This window comes from Tamandua tetradactyla, chromosome 9, assembly GCF_023851605.1.
Source record: "Tamandua tetradactyla isolate mTamTet1 chromosome 9, mTamTet1.pri, whole genome shotgun sequence".
Taxonomy (NCBI): Eukaryota; Metazoa; Chordata; class Mammalia; order Pilosa; family Myrmecophagidae; genus Tamandua; species Tamandua tetradactyla.
The window spans coordinates 17,090,277-17,106,953 of record NC_135335.1 but is presented as its reverse complement, the minus strand read 5'-3'; the positions used below and the strand labels follow the sequence as shown (position 1 = coordinate 17,106,953).

The following is a 16,677-nucleotide window of genomic DNA, read 5'->3' as shown; positions in this document are numbered from 1 at the left end:
GAAGGCCATGCAAAAGTCCTGGTAGCCCATGCATTCCACTCCCCGGAGTAGTTGCTGCAAAACAATTAGCTGAGCTACCACTAATCTTCCAACCCCAGATAACTCCCCATCACCAACAAAGAAAAACCTTGGCTGCCAAGACAAAGGGGCAGAGGGACCATACTCCCTGGCACAGGCAGAAATTCTTAACTCTGCCTTGTTAAATCTCCAACCCCTGAAAAACCTCTAGTCTTCTCCACTGCCAACAAAGACCCACCACCTCTGCCCTAGTCAGCTTTAACTTCCTAATACCAACCTCAAGCATCAGCTGTGGTTCCAGGAGCACTGTCAGCCTCCCTGATGCCCTCTACTGGAAAATCTACCTCATCAGGTACTCCAGTTAGCTCTCCACTATTACTTCCCCTCTCTCTTTGTCCAGTCTGCTTGAACCCCCTCTGGAATTCCTGCAAACCTGGAACTTCCAATCATAGGTTGGGGAAAGCTGTGGCACATCAAGAGCTCTACAACTGGCCCTGTGAGAAACTCTAGGAACAGTTTACTATGATCTTAATTGCCAGTTTCAGGGAGGTCAGCCAATATTCATGTACCAGACTTTTTCAACCTCTGACTTCTGAACTGGAAAAAACACACTCCCTCCTACACTGAGAAGCCTCAGGCTATGATCAACTTACCACAGCCAATTATACAGACACATCAGTCAATATGGTAAGATTGCTGCCAGCTCTGCATCACCCTCTTCAACACAGAAAAGCAGAGACAGTTTTCACAAGTTTCCTTGAAGTATTTGGAAGAAAATATTCCTGTAGGGATGATGAACACATCCCAATATGCTCAAAACTCCTTCCCAGATGTTGACCCGCAGTGAGACCCAAACATTGAAACAGGCAAAAATAATTTAAACTTCTACCAAATTCCACTCCTTCAAGGCATGAAGAGGGGGACCAAAAAGGCAATCAATATGTCAAAAACTACTGAAGTCCTACAAAAGGCAGACAAAGCCCCTAGCCATTTCCATGAGTGCCTCTGTGAAGCCCTTAGACTGTACACTTCTTTTGACCTTGAGGTGCCAGAAAACCAAAACTTGTTAACTCTGCATTTGTAGGAGAAGCCCAAACCAACATCCAGAGAAGTTGCAAAAATTAGAAATGGTCTGGAATGAATATATTCCAGTTCCTCTCCACATGAACTAAGACCAGGAGGCACAGAGAGAAGCAGACTTCCAACTAAAGAAAAAAGCTGAAACAGTCTGGGTCCCTTCACACTCAGCCCCAGGGAGCCCATGGTCATGATGATGGAAGGGGACCAAAAGGTGGGCTTTATGGTAGACACTGGTGCAGAACATTCTGTTGTCTCACAACAATTGGGTCAAAAACTAAAAGGCAAACCACCATTATTGAAGCCACTGGTGTCTCAACTCAACATCCCTTCTTAAAATTCCATAAGGATCTGCTTGGATCCTTTGAAGTTTCCTATCAATTTCTTTATCTTCCTGACTTCCCAGTACCCCTATGGGGCTGAGATCTACTGACAAAGCTCCAGGCTCAAATAACCTTCAAAACAAAAGAGAAATGTGTTCTGACACTAAAAAACACAGAATAAAGGATCATGGTGACCTTGACAGCCTCCAAAATGGAAAAATAGTGCTTTCTTTTCTTGCCAAAGAAAACCAATACCAGCCCAACCATCCACAGGTGCCAAGAGTTGATCCTTCTGTTTGGGCAGAAAACAGTCCACCAGTGCATTCTTTGGAATGCCCCTCCAGTCATCATGAAACTCCACCCAGGAGTTGCCTCAGTGTGTCTTAAACAATATCTTGTTCCCAAAGAAACCCAGGTGTAAATTCAGGCACACATCAATTATTTTCTTGTTTATGGTATACTGCAGGGATATCAGTACCTGTGGAACACTCCTCTGCTACCAGTACAAAAACCCAGCACCAATGATTGCCATCAACAAAGTGACTATTACCTTACATCCCATAATGCCAAAACCATATACCCTCTTGAGCTTAATTCCTGTGACAGCATCATTTTTCTGCTACCTTGACCTGAAAGATGCTTTCTTCTGCATTCATCTGGCACTGGTCAGCCAACCCATTTTTGCTATTGAATGGGAGCATCCATGTACTGGAATAAAATGCATTTCACCTGGACACACCTGCTTCAAGGGTTCAAGAATTCTCCCACTAAATTTAATCAAACCCTAGGGAGGGACTTGTTAAGAATTTCATGACAAAAAGTATGATAACATTTTGCTCTAACATGTGGATAATCTACATTATCTCTAAGAGAGCCAGCACAACCTCACAAGCCTGTCTAAAAAGCTCAAGGGCACTCCTGGCCCACTTTTGAATAAAAAAGGATACAGGGTCTGTAGAAAAAATGCCTACATTGTCAGAAAATAAGCAAAATCCCTCAGATTTCATAACATCCAAGGCATCTGACACCTAGGAGTTGAAAAAAAAAGTCATTTGTCAAATACCTACACCCACATCTCAGACACAAGTCTGTGAATTACTGGTGGCTGTAGAATTCTGTCACATCTGGATCTCTAACTTTTACCACTGATAAAAGAACTCCAAGGAAATATTACACAATTCAGGGAACTAACTTTAAGAAATCAATTCCAGGGCCTAAGCTCCATTCTGTCTCAACTGTGTACCTGGGTAAATAAAAATTCCCACTACAATTAACACTCCCTGTGCACTTCTCTACCTCAGGATCATTAGTCTGGGTAAAAAAATTGGAAAAGTCAGGCATTAACACCCACCTAGTTAGGGCTTTATACAGTCCTCCTTTCTACCCCTATAGCTATTAAAGTCACCAAAATCATCCACTGAATCCATCAATCCTGGTTGAAATCTTGAAATGGCTCAACCCCATCTTGGAAGTGCCAGACTAAACCAGAAAATCCACTGCATATGTGCTTGCATAAAAAAAGTTCTCCTGCCCTGCCCCAGCCTCTTTGGAGCTGGCTGTTCTATGCAAAACTGAAGCTTGAGGAAATCATTGAACTCCAAGACTTGCTTCAGTCACTCTAGGGCTGACTGATTCACACACAGCCAAAAATTAAGAAATCACAGCATGGTCCCAAGGACCTGCTGGGTCTGAGGCCTGACTTTCCTTATCCTCATCTTTGTTTGTTTTTCATTTAGCTGCATTAGCTCTCCTAAAATTAGCTCACCTACAATTCTTTCCAGAATCTAATTTTACTTTAATTTGATGGCATTATCCATATCCAGGTAACTCTTCCTTTCCTATATAAGTTGCAGGATGCTGTTTTGTCCCCAATTTACATGTTAAACCACATCATTCAGCTCCAGGCAGTAGTTGAACTAATCACAAATTAAACTGCCTGTGCCTTTAATTTGGTTAGCATAGCAACAAACCAAATTTAAAACAGTCATACAATTTTCCCCTTCTAATTTTTGTATTACTCATTCCCTTGCCTTTTATAATTGCTATATATATATTTATAATTGCTATATATATATTTAATATATATATTAAATACAGATGAATGTAGATATAAAATGAAATTATGACTTCCAGATAATAGTCATAAAATCTGGATAAAATAAAAAATTATAAAAAGGAATGCTAATAGTTTGAAAAATAAAGATCTTATGAACTCAAGCTTCCAACCTACTATTTTCTTAGTGTCGTGAGTAACACAAAAAATAATGAATAAGATTTAAAATTACAACTGTTGGGAAAAATCTTGTATGTGTTAACTTTATTTTTCACTTTTATTTGAAATAATTTCAAGCTTACAGGACAGTTTCAAAAAAAATACAACCCCATAGAGAGAACTCTCACATACCCTCTCCCCACCTGTAGATACCCAGGCCCACCATTTTTAAAACTTTGCCACTTTTGCGATATCATTCTATCTCTCCACCTCCCTCCCTCCTAACCTATCATCTATTTATTTTCTACACATTTGCAAGCAGGTTGTGTATGGCATGCTACTTGAACATACAATCCATGCACATTTCCTAAGAACAAGAGTATTCAATAAACTGATCATCTAAAGTGCAGTTAAGTTCAATAAATTTAGCAGGGATAGAAAGCTTACATTCAATATTCCAATTTTTCTATCATATTCCAATAATGCCCTTTTGAGCCTTTTCTCCTCCATCTTACATCCCATTCAGTATCATGTTTTGCATTTAATTGTCATTATCTCTACAATTTCACTTTATTTTTAATATGAAAAGCATTCATGCAATATAAGTATTCCCAACCCTGACCCCCCACCAATAATACCATGAATGAAGTTAATCATAGTCATAATGTTGTAGGACTAGAACTTTCCTTTACTAGAACTTTCCCTTCACCCCAAACAGAAACCCTACTGTGCTGGTTTGAATCTGCTGTGTACCACAGAAAAGCCATGTTCTTTTAATACAATCATGTAGGAACGAACCTTTTGTAAGATGGGACCTCTTGATTATTTGGTTTCCATGGAGATGTGACCCCACCCATTAAAGATTGGTCTTAATCCACCTACTAGAATATTTCTAAAGAGAGACATTTTGGAGAAAACACAGAAAATGCCTCAGATATACTAAACTAACAGACACTATCCAGAGTTTGTCCTGGAGATGTTAAGAGAAGATGTGCAAGACACAAACAGAATGCCACTGAAGTCAGACCAGCTGACAGAGATGTCCCAGATGACACTGGTTTTTCTTCAGACTCCAGGTATCATCTTATTGAGATCTTAATTGTGACATTTCATGACCCTAGAAATGTACATTCATAACTTAATTAATCTCTTTTGTAAAAGCCAAAAAACACAAAGCAAAACAAAAGAGCCATTTATCAACAAAAAACCCCTTGGCTCTTGACTACCTGCTAGCTAGAAAAAGTGGAAAATTCAACCTTTCCATCTGTTACCTACAGTTAAGTGACCAAGAAAAGGTAATAGAGGAAATAATCAATTGCATGAGAACCCTAGCCCACATTCTGGTTAAAACTTGGAATGGCTGGGACCCCAAAAACCTGTTTGGGGGTGGTTCTCAACTTTTGGAAGGTCCAAAACTCTGATTGTAAGTATTTTAGTGCTGCTTATTATATGTCTTATTTTCCTTTGCCTCCTCCCTTGCTTACGGAAACGTGTAAGACAAACTGTAGAAATCCTTGTAAAGAAAAACTGCCTCTTACCTATTTCATCCCAGAGGCCTGCACCCCTTGAACTATCACAAATATAAATTAGTTCCCACAAGGAAAAATGTTGCTTTATCTATGGAATGAGATGTGATGAATAATATCATCAAAAGGGGGGAATGAGGTAGTTCGTAAGATGGATCTCAGTATTATTGTTGCATCTCCTTACTAAAATAACTTTACACATTTGTGCACTCTCAAGAATGTGTAAAAATATGCTTTCTGAAAGAGATAGTAAAATAAAACATCTGCCACATCTGCCAGGCATGCCTAGACCTCCCCACATTCCAGACAAAGGAAATAAGCTGTGAGCAAAAGCTTATAGCACCATCCTTGTCCTTTCTCAAATTAACTCTTACCCTGTTTGCTTTCCTATATAGTCTGGAGACAAATGGTATTTGGCATTCAGACTTTGGACAGAAGTCCTCTGAGCCTGGCAGCAGTAGAAAGTTCATCCACTTCTCACAGTCTCTGGTGCTTTCTTGTTTGGTTTTTGGAGATTCTCCATACTTCAAACAGAATAACGCACAGGTCATAAAGCATCTATTACAACTATTCAAATATGCCCTTTTATTATTAAAACAGCCTTCAACATACATAAATGAATGGTAAGACTGTGGTTCTATCAACTATTGTTCCAATTTGTTAAAGCTGTTGGAATGCAATATGCCAGAAATGAAGTGGTTTTTTTAAAAAAGGAATTCATTAAATTGCAAGTTTACAGTTCTAAGGCCAGAAAAATTTCCAAACTAAGGCATCCAGAGAATACCTAAACTCTGAATGGCCAGTGATGTTCAGGTTTCTTTCTCAGCTGGGAAGGCACATGGCAATGTCTGCTACTTTCTCTTCTGGCTTCTTGTTTTATGAGGCTCCCCCAGGGGTTATTTTTTCATATCCAAGGTCCCTGGTTGTATGGGCTCCATTGTGTCTGAAGCTTTTTCAAAAATGATTCCTTCTTAAAGGGCTCCAGTAAACAAGCTCACCTTGAATGGGAGAAGATACACCTGCATGGAAACCACCTAAGCAAATTTATCGCCTACAATTGGGTGGGTCACTTCCCCATGGAAATAATAAAAAAGAACCCACCAAGTAACATTGAATGAGGATGAAATAACATGGTTTTTCTGGGGTACATGAAAATTTCAAACTGGCATAACTATTATGGCTCATGTTTTGCCTCTCCTAGCACTAGATTAGAGAAACAATTTTACACTGGAATATTATATAACAATAATAATAAATGAACTATCTCCATGCAGTGTCACTTAGGAATCTCTCAAGCATAATGTGGAGTCAAAGAGCTAGACAGAAAAGCAAAAGCATTATATGATGTAACTCTTATATAGCTCAAAAACATGTAATACTAACTATCATATTGTCTATCAATTTATGATGGGGTCCACAAGCAGTCGCAAGAGTACTGGTAATGGTCTGCCTGCTGGTCTGTGTTGTGGTTCAAGAATGTTTGCATTTCTGAAAATTTACTTGAATCCATTTTTATTTTATGATAATTTTCCATGTGTATCTTCTGGACCCTAGGCTTCACACACTCAAGTGTTTTTTTCTAAGCAATCCATCTTTCTGTGATATCTGCTAATTCTCTACTGTCTCTCCCAAGATACTGGCTGACTTCTTATCTGAGCAAAAGAAGATTCAATATAATTTTATGTGCCAACCAGATATATTTGGGATGAGCATTTACAGATGTGGGAAGTCTCATGTTGGCTGTCATGGCCTTTGACAGTTATGTAGCTATTTCTAATCTAATTCATTATACAATTGCCATGTACAGGAGGGTTTTTAACCAACTAGTGTTACCGGAACTTGACCAATACTAGCTGGCACTGGGACCAACTTCCTGTCCAGGTCCTGTCTCATTATTTTAAAGAATTTAAAGACAAGCACAGCAGATAGCAGCAAACAGCAAATTTTATTGAGAGCAAAGTGTGCAGTGAAAGTGCATACCACAGGTGTCCTCTGAGATGAGGAATGCCCCCAATGAACTTAGGTTTGGGTTTATATATGTGGCTGGCTACTATGCTAGTGGGCTTAAAGTTAGGTGTAGAAATTCCCAGACTGGAAGTGAAAATTTCTAATTCCCTCTCATTGGTTAGACCCCTTCTCTCTACCTCTCCTTGGTTTTCTTCATTGCTTCTGAGAACTGGGATGCAAAACATTCTCATACCGTGTGCACTAACCTTACAGTTAAGCAGTTTTCTACAGAGCTTGTTTTGCTTGCAATCTGAGGATTAGAATTTTTTTTAACACTGTGATCCCTTTCAGTGATCATAACAGATATCCCTGGTCTGGACTGAGCTGTTCTAGGCAGCCTCAACTCCCCCTGGAATGAATGTTATCTTAAAGGGAAGATGAGAGGTGATGATCTGTCTTCTGGAACTACTTTCAGCTGGTTTAAAGGTGGTTGACACTGTCTGTCTGAGTGGAAAATTCTTTCTCTATTCTGTCGGTGGCTGGAAGACATTGGTCCTGTTCTGGAAGTGTGGTATATTCATGGGTAACCATCAATTTATTTTGAAAAGCTTTTGGAGTGTGTTGGAAACAAATTTAACAAGAAGGTTAAACAAGCAGGGAGCAGACATAAGAATGGCAATTAGAGGTACGAGGGGACTGAGGAATAGGAGAATGCAAGTTGTTATGTTGGGTAGGGACAGGTTAGGCCACCATTGTACATTCTTCCAGATATTTTGAGACAGGTCCCAATGATCATAAATGCTTTCTTGTATTTTTGCATATTGATTAACATAAAAGCATCATTCTTCTTCCAGAAACAGGCATATTCCTCCTTGAGTTGCAGTGAACACATCTAGAGGTTATCTATTTTGTAGGACAAAATAAGTCAAACCATAAAAAAAAGCCAAGCACCCCCATTTATAGGGACATTTATTATAGGGTAACAAAAAGCTGCCTGAAATGATGCTTACATCCAGTGGAGCAGTAGTTTTTAAGGGTTATTGTAGAAAAGTACAGAAGGACAGTTGAGAGAATAGAGTGGCATAGTGTTTGGACAGAGGGCTGTTCATAATACGGGAGTCTAAAAGGACTCCAGGTCATATTGAAGAAGTGAGTCAGAGTTTTGTTTCATTTGCCTCATGGCCCTGCTAAAGAGTTTGGCTTATGGGTGTGTAATTTTGGAGTAGTTTAAAACAGGAAGACATATTAGCAAAGTTGATGGTTTCACTAAGCTTCATGGAACTGGTACTTTTGTTTAACAAGTTCTCTAGGTCTTTTTTTTATCATAGGAGGGATCACTTTTGCTGTGACTATTCCTTAGGGTATTTGGTATTTCTCTTGACTTCAGAAGGAGAAGGTTGGAGCAACTTGACCCTCTGGAAGAATAGCTTAAGATCCTGGCCTGTCCTCCACCTTGGGGCAAAGATATTATGATGGTGGTCTGATGCTAGATGTGGGAAACTTTCCTACTAATTTTCCTGTCCCTTCTGCTAGAAGACAGCTGGAGAAAGTGAGTTTGTCAGCTACCATTACCCTATAAAGTTGGGGTTGGAGTCCACACAATGGAATAAGGTAGCAATGGGTCATCTAATATATCTACTTCTCACTGCTTCAATACCAAAAAGGCTTTTTCTTTAAACTCTACCTTCAAATTGCAAATTTTGCAAGTTCTTCTCATCACTTCAAATCTTGGTAAAGAGCCATGAAGAGTTGCACATATGGGACTTAGAACAAAAGTTGAAGTATAGTATTATAACCAAGAGGGCAGTTTTGGACCAGTCTTTTCACCCTCTAACTTACACAGAGGCTAAATAACATTACAGTAGAAGACAAGTTTTTTTTCTTTTTAGTTCATTGAGGAGGTAGATCACTTTGATTCTTCAATAAACATCCTAGAATTGCTCATCAGGGAAGAAATATTTTTAAACAATATCTAGCTCCCTGGAGGGGAAAATGCTCTGGGAAAATGTCACTAACAAAATAAAGATGACTGAGGAAGTTCTTTAAAGTGTCTTTAGGACTTGGGAGAGGAGAAATAATTGGACGGGGCTGAACCTGGGGCTCCTACCATGCTTTACAATGCAGGCTCCTATCCAGGGACCCAAAATAAATCCCCAAATCACTAACTGGTGGTGGTCTAAGGTCTGGTAGGAGGTGTGCAAACAGGCATCCACAAAAGATGCTGCTGATGCTTAGAGTGAAAGAGGTGGTAGAGAGGACAGAAGACCTACAAGGTAAAAATTTGGAGCTGGTGTTCCTGCCAGGACGTAAAAAAAGGATGGCTTGAGGAAATGCAGTTTTTGAGTTGGGGTTTAAGAGTAAGTTAGGCAAATGAGTAAGAGTGCTGAATCATATACTGATAAGTCTTTTAGCCTCCAGTACCTTAGAGCAGCTAGGAACAAAAGCCTAAAATTGTGGAATTGTGACCATACTAAATTCTGAAATCTGTTCTACAACTAATAGCTGCAAAGTACTTTGAAATTTATTGCTTTTATATATATATGTTATTTAAAGACAGGAAGGGTATAACACAGAAGATAGGATTTAGCAAATGAGTATGACTGCTGAGTCATCATATTGATATTTCTGTTGATCTCCAGTGTCTTGGAATAGCTAGAAGAAAAAATGAAAAATCATGGAACTGCAACCCATACCAAATTTCAAAATCTGTTCTAGAAGTTCTTGTTAAAATGTACTTGGAAATTTGTTGCTTTTTTGTGTATGTGTTATATTTCACAATAAAAAACTTTATATATAAATAAGTACATAAATGATTAGAAAAGAGGTTGCAAAGAAGAATAAAATATTTCAGAGAGGAAAAAAAGAGAGTAAGTTAGGTGTGCCTGTGAAAAGGGACCTAGTAGAGAGGTTGGAGTAGAAGGAGACTTAAAGTTGTACAGCTTTTTGGTTTTTGTCAAGGTTATAGATTTTAAAAAGAAGACAGTTGCAGCTTGCAGCTCCATGGAACTAAAGCACCATGGAATCATTCCCAGCCAGACTCTTAGTTCTCATCCACACTCCCACACCCCCACACCCAGGGTAGAAGAGAAGGAGTCAAAGAGACTCACTGTGCTTGTGAAGGGGAGAGCAGAAAGATAAAACCTGTGAAATGGGACTCAATTCTCTCTGAAGTTGAAGTCCTGTGGTGCAGGTTTACTCAGTTCAATTAAATGCCTCAAGCATCACTTTGTTCAAGAGTCACCAGAGACAAAGTGTCAGTAAAGTAAGAGGGCTGCTGGGGGGAGTTTGGCAACTTGTTAATGTTTGGTCCTGGAGGTAGTTAGGGAGGGGAGGGTGAAGGTCTTTGAGCCTAAGTGGGTCTACTTGAGGTTGCCAACAGGATCAGTGAATGGGCAAAGGATACAGAAGATGTGGAAAAAGGTATCTTTTAAAAGCCCTTCAGCTGCCAGATTAGAAAGGAGAATGTCTTCAAGGAAGATCTAAGAGCCAGCAACAGGAAAGAAGATTGATTCCAAGGAGGTCATGAGGATCTCTAACTTTCCATGAACCCAGCACTGAGTCTTCCACTGGAGGAAAGTACCCAGAGAGTGGGTCCCCTAGGATCAGCAGGAGTTCAGTACAAAGCACTTTAAGAATAGGTAGAAATCTGACCTTGGTCAGGGAAAGAAGGAAAGGAAAAGGTAGTTGGAGATCAGGAGTGATTTCTTGCAACCCAACTACTTATTTGTTTGCAGTACTACTTCTGCTTTCCAACTCCAGCTTGGTTCTTGTCCAACCTCAGAGCATGGAGTCCTCCAGAAGTCTTCTCCCATAACCCTATCTAAAATCCACCAGAGACAAAGGGCACTCTTGGAAGGGAGAGAAATGGTTTTCAGGAGAGAATTTGCTCAAAAGCCAGACATCTGGCACAGCTTGGGGGATGGAATCTTTGAGAGTATACAGCATGACAAAAGACTGCCTGCAAGATTGGTCCCTGGCAAAAAAAAAAAAAGATTGGTCCCTGGCATTTTACACAGAAAAAAATGAGAAGGAATACCTCTCAGTATGTCTACAGGTGAAAAGCAGGGATAGCAGAAGGGGTCTGAGCAGGCATGGACCTCCTCCTGGGAAATGTATGGGCCCACTATAAGTCTGAAAAGGATAACTTCACAAATGGTGACAAAAGTTCTCAACTTCCTACAAATCCAACAGTTAGACTATGACCAGAGAAAAAGGAGAAAATAGGGAGAATATGAGTCTGACAGGAGTGACAAAAGTGCAGCATAAAAACTCTGATCTTTTAGGTGGAGAGGAAAAAAGTGAGGGGCAAGATAAAAGACTCTCCTTACTGGTTTGTCCATATAGCAGGACTGGGTTAGGGAAAATAAGAGAGAGTAAGGGAACTTACATATAAGATCAGAAGTTAGATATCATTCAAAATCTATGATAAATAAATGGATTTTGCAAATTTGATGCAAAAAGGAGACTTTACAGGGTAGGCCATGGTGGCTAAACAGGTGGAATTCTCAATTGCCATGCTGGAGACCCAGGTTTGATTCCCTGTGCCTTCCCATGCCAAAAAAGGAGACTTTATAAGCTTACCTAAAAAGAATGCTTTTCTTTAGTTGTGTTCTAGTATGCTCACCTTTTTTCCCTCTACACCACTTTTCTTTTGGCCTAGGCAGGAATAAGATATCACGGGAAGCAATCATATCATATGAAGACACTCTAGGGCTTCTTTTCCTTATTAACTACCCCCCAATAATATAAGGTGACATCTCTATTATCAGTGCCTATAAATTTATATTACAACTCATTCTAAGCATCAGCTACTGGATTTCCTTTCTTGCTCTCACTCTGAGATCAGATCTAATGATGTGGTGATATTGCCAAACATAATCACAGGAATGGAAATTAGGAGTGAGTGTCCAGGACTTTCTCAAAAGTCATTGCAAAAGGAACTCCATCTCCAGTGATATATTCATAGCATTACATTAGTTAAAATCAAAACAATTCAAATACCCAACTGATACAGTTTACATTTAAAGGAAGAGTTAATATGAAACATATTCACTTTTAAGCCAAAAATAAAATGCTATTTACATTAATATTCAATTTATAATGACTTATATCGTATCTGTGAAATAAACCAGAATCCTATTCTAAGCAAAATTTTAATAGTGGTCATCTCTCAGTGGTTGCATATTAGGTAATCTTAATTTTTTTTTCATTTGCACATTTGTATATGTAAAACCTACAATAAATATGTATTGAATTAGAAATAAGAAAAAATCACTCATTTTATAATAGTAAAATGGTCATGACTGTTTACAGAACTTAACTAAGAGTATGCATTTTGTTGTTGTGTGTGTGTGTCTCTCTGCATGCATAGCATATAGATATGTGTGCCTGAATAGTGGATATATTAATAAATAAATTAAAAATGACTCAAAAAACATAATTCTTGTGCTTTTCTAATGATTTATTTCAACAAGATTGTCTATTTAATTATAAAACATTTCAAGATAAACCTATAATGTGTATAATGCCTTAGGTTAATAAATAATTGCATATGTTGTCTGACTATAATCAATTACAGATTAATCCATTATGAAAACATAACACATTTTCAAGTGCCTAAATGCATTTCAGGTTGCTGTTATGAAAGTCATAACATGGAGTCATTCTTCACTGACCGTGGGATAACTGAGTAAGGAATTACCTCAGGTTTTCCATTCAGATTTTCTTCCCTAATCTTATACTTTTCCTTTTGTGTATAAAATGAACTGAACTTGATTTACATACAAACATCATAAGGATCAAATAATTCATTAGAAATCTGCAATAATGGGCAGTTGGTCTTACATTACTGATTGAACAGGATTTTAAAACAAGAATATTTGATTATCTCAAAAACCTTAAGCTTCAATAGAATAATCTATAATATTTATATTATTTATAATTTATATTATTTAATGACTGTTCAAATACTTTCCCAACTCAGTATACTCTGTCAGAAGAAATTATTACATTCATGAGTATGCAAATTAAACTAATCATGCTATCTAAAATTGATATCAGTGCCTGTCTTTCACATATATGTGTAGGAAAAAATACATTCTTTACATTTTTTTCTCCTTTGCTTTTAAAGATACTGAATAGCCTTTACATGGCGGCAGGAAGTCATAAATTGATTTGATGTTTTTTATTGTCTTGGTTTTAAGAAACAGGAGATAAAAGACTTATCTTAAGTATTTTAAGATAAGACTTGAATTTCCAATTGAAACAGATCTGAATTAGCATCTTGAATTCTACCAGTGAACCGTTAATTGTGTGCCCTAAAGATAATTAGCCTTGTTAGGTCTCAGTTTCCTTTTTCCTTTAAGAGAAATTAAAAATGTATCTAGGGCAGTGCAACAGTGGCTTGGCAGCAGAATTCTCCCTTGCCATGCCAGAGAGCCAAGTTGGATTCCTAGTGCCTGCTTATGCAATATATATATATCATTAGGATATTTGACATTATTTAAAGGCTCAAAAGATGCTGATTATTACTAAAAGAACAAATATTTCAGACAGATCTCCAAGATTATACAGAGCCCCTATCAATGAACTAACCCCTACACAAGGGTTACAAACCCAGATCTGAAGAAAAGTGTATTTTCCACAGTGTCATCTAATCCTTTTTAGAACTGTCTCACCAAGACTGCATACTCCTGTTGCAGATTCTAGGCTTAGCCATATTTGTAGCTCTCTGCCCAGCTACATAAGTATTTGTTCTTCCTCATCCTGCCTTCATTCCTGGTTAAAGCTTAGTAGAGTTTTCTCCATGGCTACCAATGTTGGTCACCACATTTCTATGTCTGTTGCCATGGCCAATACCAGAAACCACACTCCTTATATAAATCTGAGATTTTACACACCAGAGGAATGAGTTTAAATCATTAATCCATAAGCACCTGATTTTATGTTATCCCATGTGACCCTATCCCCAGATAAATGAACAAAATGGCACATTTAGCTAAAATGGGCCAGTAGCTTTATGTTATAACTGGTCTAAGCACGTCTAAGATTATTTCCTGTTCAGTATTAAGGAAGAAAGACTTGTAGTTTTTTTTTTTATCATTCTCAGATGGTAATACATTCAAATCTCCACAAAAGAAAACACAAATGACCTCTTCCTCGATCTACATAGAAAACCTTCTTTTGTGAAAATAGATCCTTTTTCAGTGAGTGGAACTATGGTAAGAAATTAGAGCCCAGCATACATTTTCACAGTCAGAAATCTTTCCTCTCTAGTTTATCTTCTCTCCTTCATCTTTGGGTTTAGCTCTTTAAACTTTCCAGCCACACTTTCTTTGTGTCCCATAGAGCAGACTAGCAATAGACCAGATGATGTCCCAACATTCATAGGCTCCAGTTTCCATTCCTGGCTCCAAGAACCCGCAAACTGTAGACCATTTATCTGTTTGCTTACCAAGGAATGAATTTCAGACTGATTATATTCTTGGGAAAATAATTTTCAAACCAGTTTTTGATTTAGTCAATATTTGCAAATTGGTGTTTAAAAACCCACGATGTTAGGCAACATCTTTTAAGTCACTTATGTATACATTGCCACAATTGAGAATGAACCAAAATGCTACAAGGGAAAGAAATAGTTTCTCTCTGATAGAGGCAAATAATCTAGGTTAGACTAGATTAGAAACAATCAATAGTAAACTTACATTTATCCCATAGAACTTCTCTTGTTATCTCTACTGGGGAGTATCCTGTGATAAAGAAGCAAGGGATCAAATAATGAATAAGGAGTTAACATACAAGTCCTTTAGAGTGACAGATAATCGTCTCAAAGAGCTACAATATAACATAGAAGATGCTGAAGGTCTTATAAGAAGCACAAGCATGAAACCTGATATTTGAAATATTTTGTGAAGACTGCCTTTGTGCTAACAGAATGATGACGAGTCTTTATACTCATGACAATGATATCTCCAAAAGAGAAAGAGGTAGATGGTTATCCACACTACTGAGAAACTGTGTGTCCCTGAAGCACTAATGACAAATGTGCGGTAGATTCTGGATACTTCAAATACATGATTTACTCAGGTAATGAGGAAGTAAAGTACCATAGTGAGCAAAAAGTAAAGGTAAAAACAATAATAACAATATCAGATAATTATTTTAACAATTGGAATATATGCTATGTAGCCCTAATAATGTACATGTAATATTTATTTAATCTTCATAATAATTTTATGATATTTACAGTATTATCTCCATTCTAGATATGAACAATTTCTAAAATTGATAATTATACACCTTGTTGTGGAAAGGAGAATAAAAAGAACATAAACAAAATATAATTTAAAATAATACTCACAAATACACTAAATCCATGGGAAACTCAGCCCAGAGTTTTCTGGAAAATGCAAATAATATGAAATAACTGCATATATATTTTCTGGAAGAATAGTGAAGTCAGTTCAATAAGAAGGGTCACATATATCTTAACATTGTTGTAAAGACATGTTTTCCTAGTTGCTCTTTGTTAGAATTATTATGTCTTGGACCCCAAACATTGAGACTTTATAAAACATCCCAGATATGCACTTATGTCACTTAGGGATTGGAAAAAAGCAGCAAAGCTGGCAGATGAATTTGAATTATGTTCTGCCCAATATTGGGTATTTTAAAATAAGGATCAAGATGAGTAGACCACAAAGAATACATAGAACCTATGTCATAAAAACCTATCTCTTTTTACCATTTCACCCTTATCAACTCAAATACAAACTCCTCCCTAAAATTCCCATTTGAAACCTTAATTCCAGCTAAGGAATCAGCTCCTGAAATAATAATTTAAATCCCTACATTTTCATGAATTCTGCCTTCATGTCCTTGTTCCACAGGTTATAAATCAGTGCATTCAGCTTGGGAATCACTACAGTATAGAACACATTAGCCATTTTATCAGTTTCTGGATCATAGTCAGAAAGGCTTGCATTAAAAGAAAAGGATCATTCAATGTAAGATGACAATGGTTGTAAGGTGGGAGACACAGATCAAAAAGGTTTTGTGCCTTCCCTCTGCAGAATGCATCCTCAAGATGGAGAGGAGAAAAAACAAATAGGAGGTGAGGATGACTATGATAGTTATGACTCATTAAAAGTGGTCACAATGTACACCAGTTCATTCACAGACACATCAGAGTAGGCAAGAGATAAGAGAGTGGGTAAATCACAGAAGTAGTTAACCACATTTGATCTAAGGGATATGATCTCATGAGCTAAATAACATGTAGATCAGAGAACCACTGTTACACAGAAATAGCCAGAAGGCACCTGTCCCAAACAGAGCATCTGGGACATGATAACTTTGTATAACTGTGGGTAACAGATGGCCACAAAGTGGTCTTATACCATCTTGGCAAGCAGGAAGACCTCAGTCTTCCTTAAGACCTTGCTTAAGATATTGGCAACATTTTAGGCACAATGATGGTGGAATAGCAGAAATTCACAAAGGACAGGTGGCTAAGGAAAAAGTACATGGATGTGTGAAGCTGAGAGCTGACTTGGCAGACCATTTGCACACCCAT

At 37.9% G+C, this 16,677-nt stretch overlaps 1 pseudogene; it reads right to left on the bottom strand.

Moving 5' to 3' along the window:
- Positions 1-15,949: 15,949 nt before the first annotated feature.
- LOC143645544 (olfactory receptor 5L2-like) lies at positions 15,950-16,677 on the bottom strand (annotated as a pseudogene).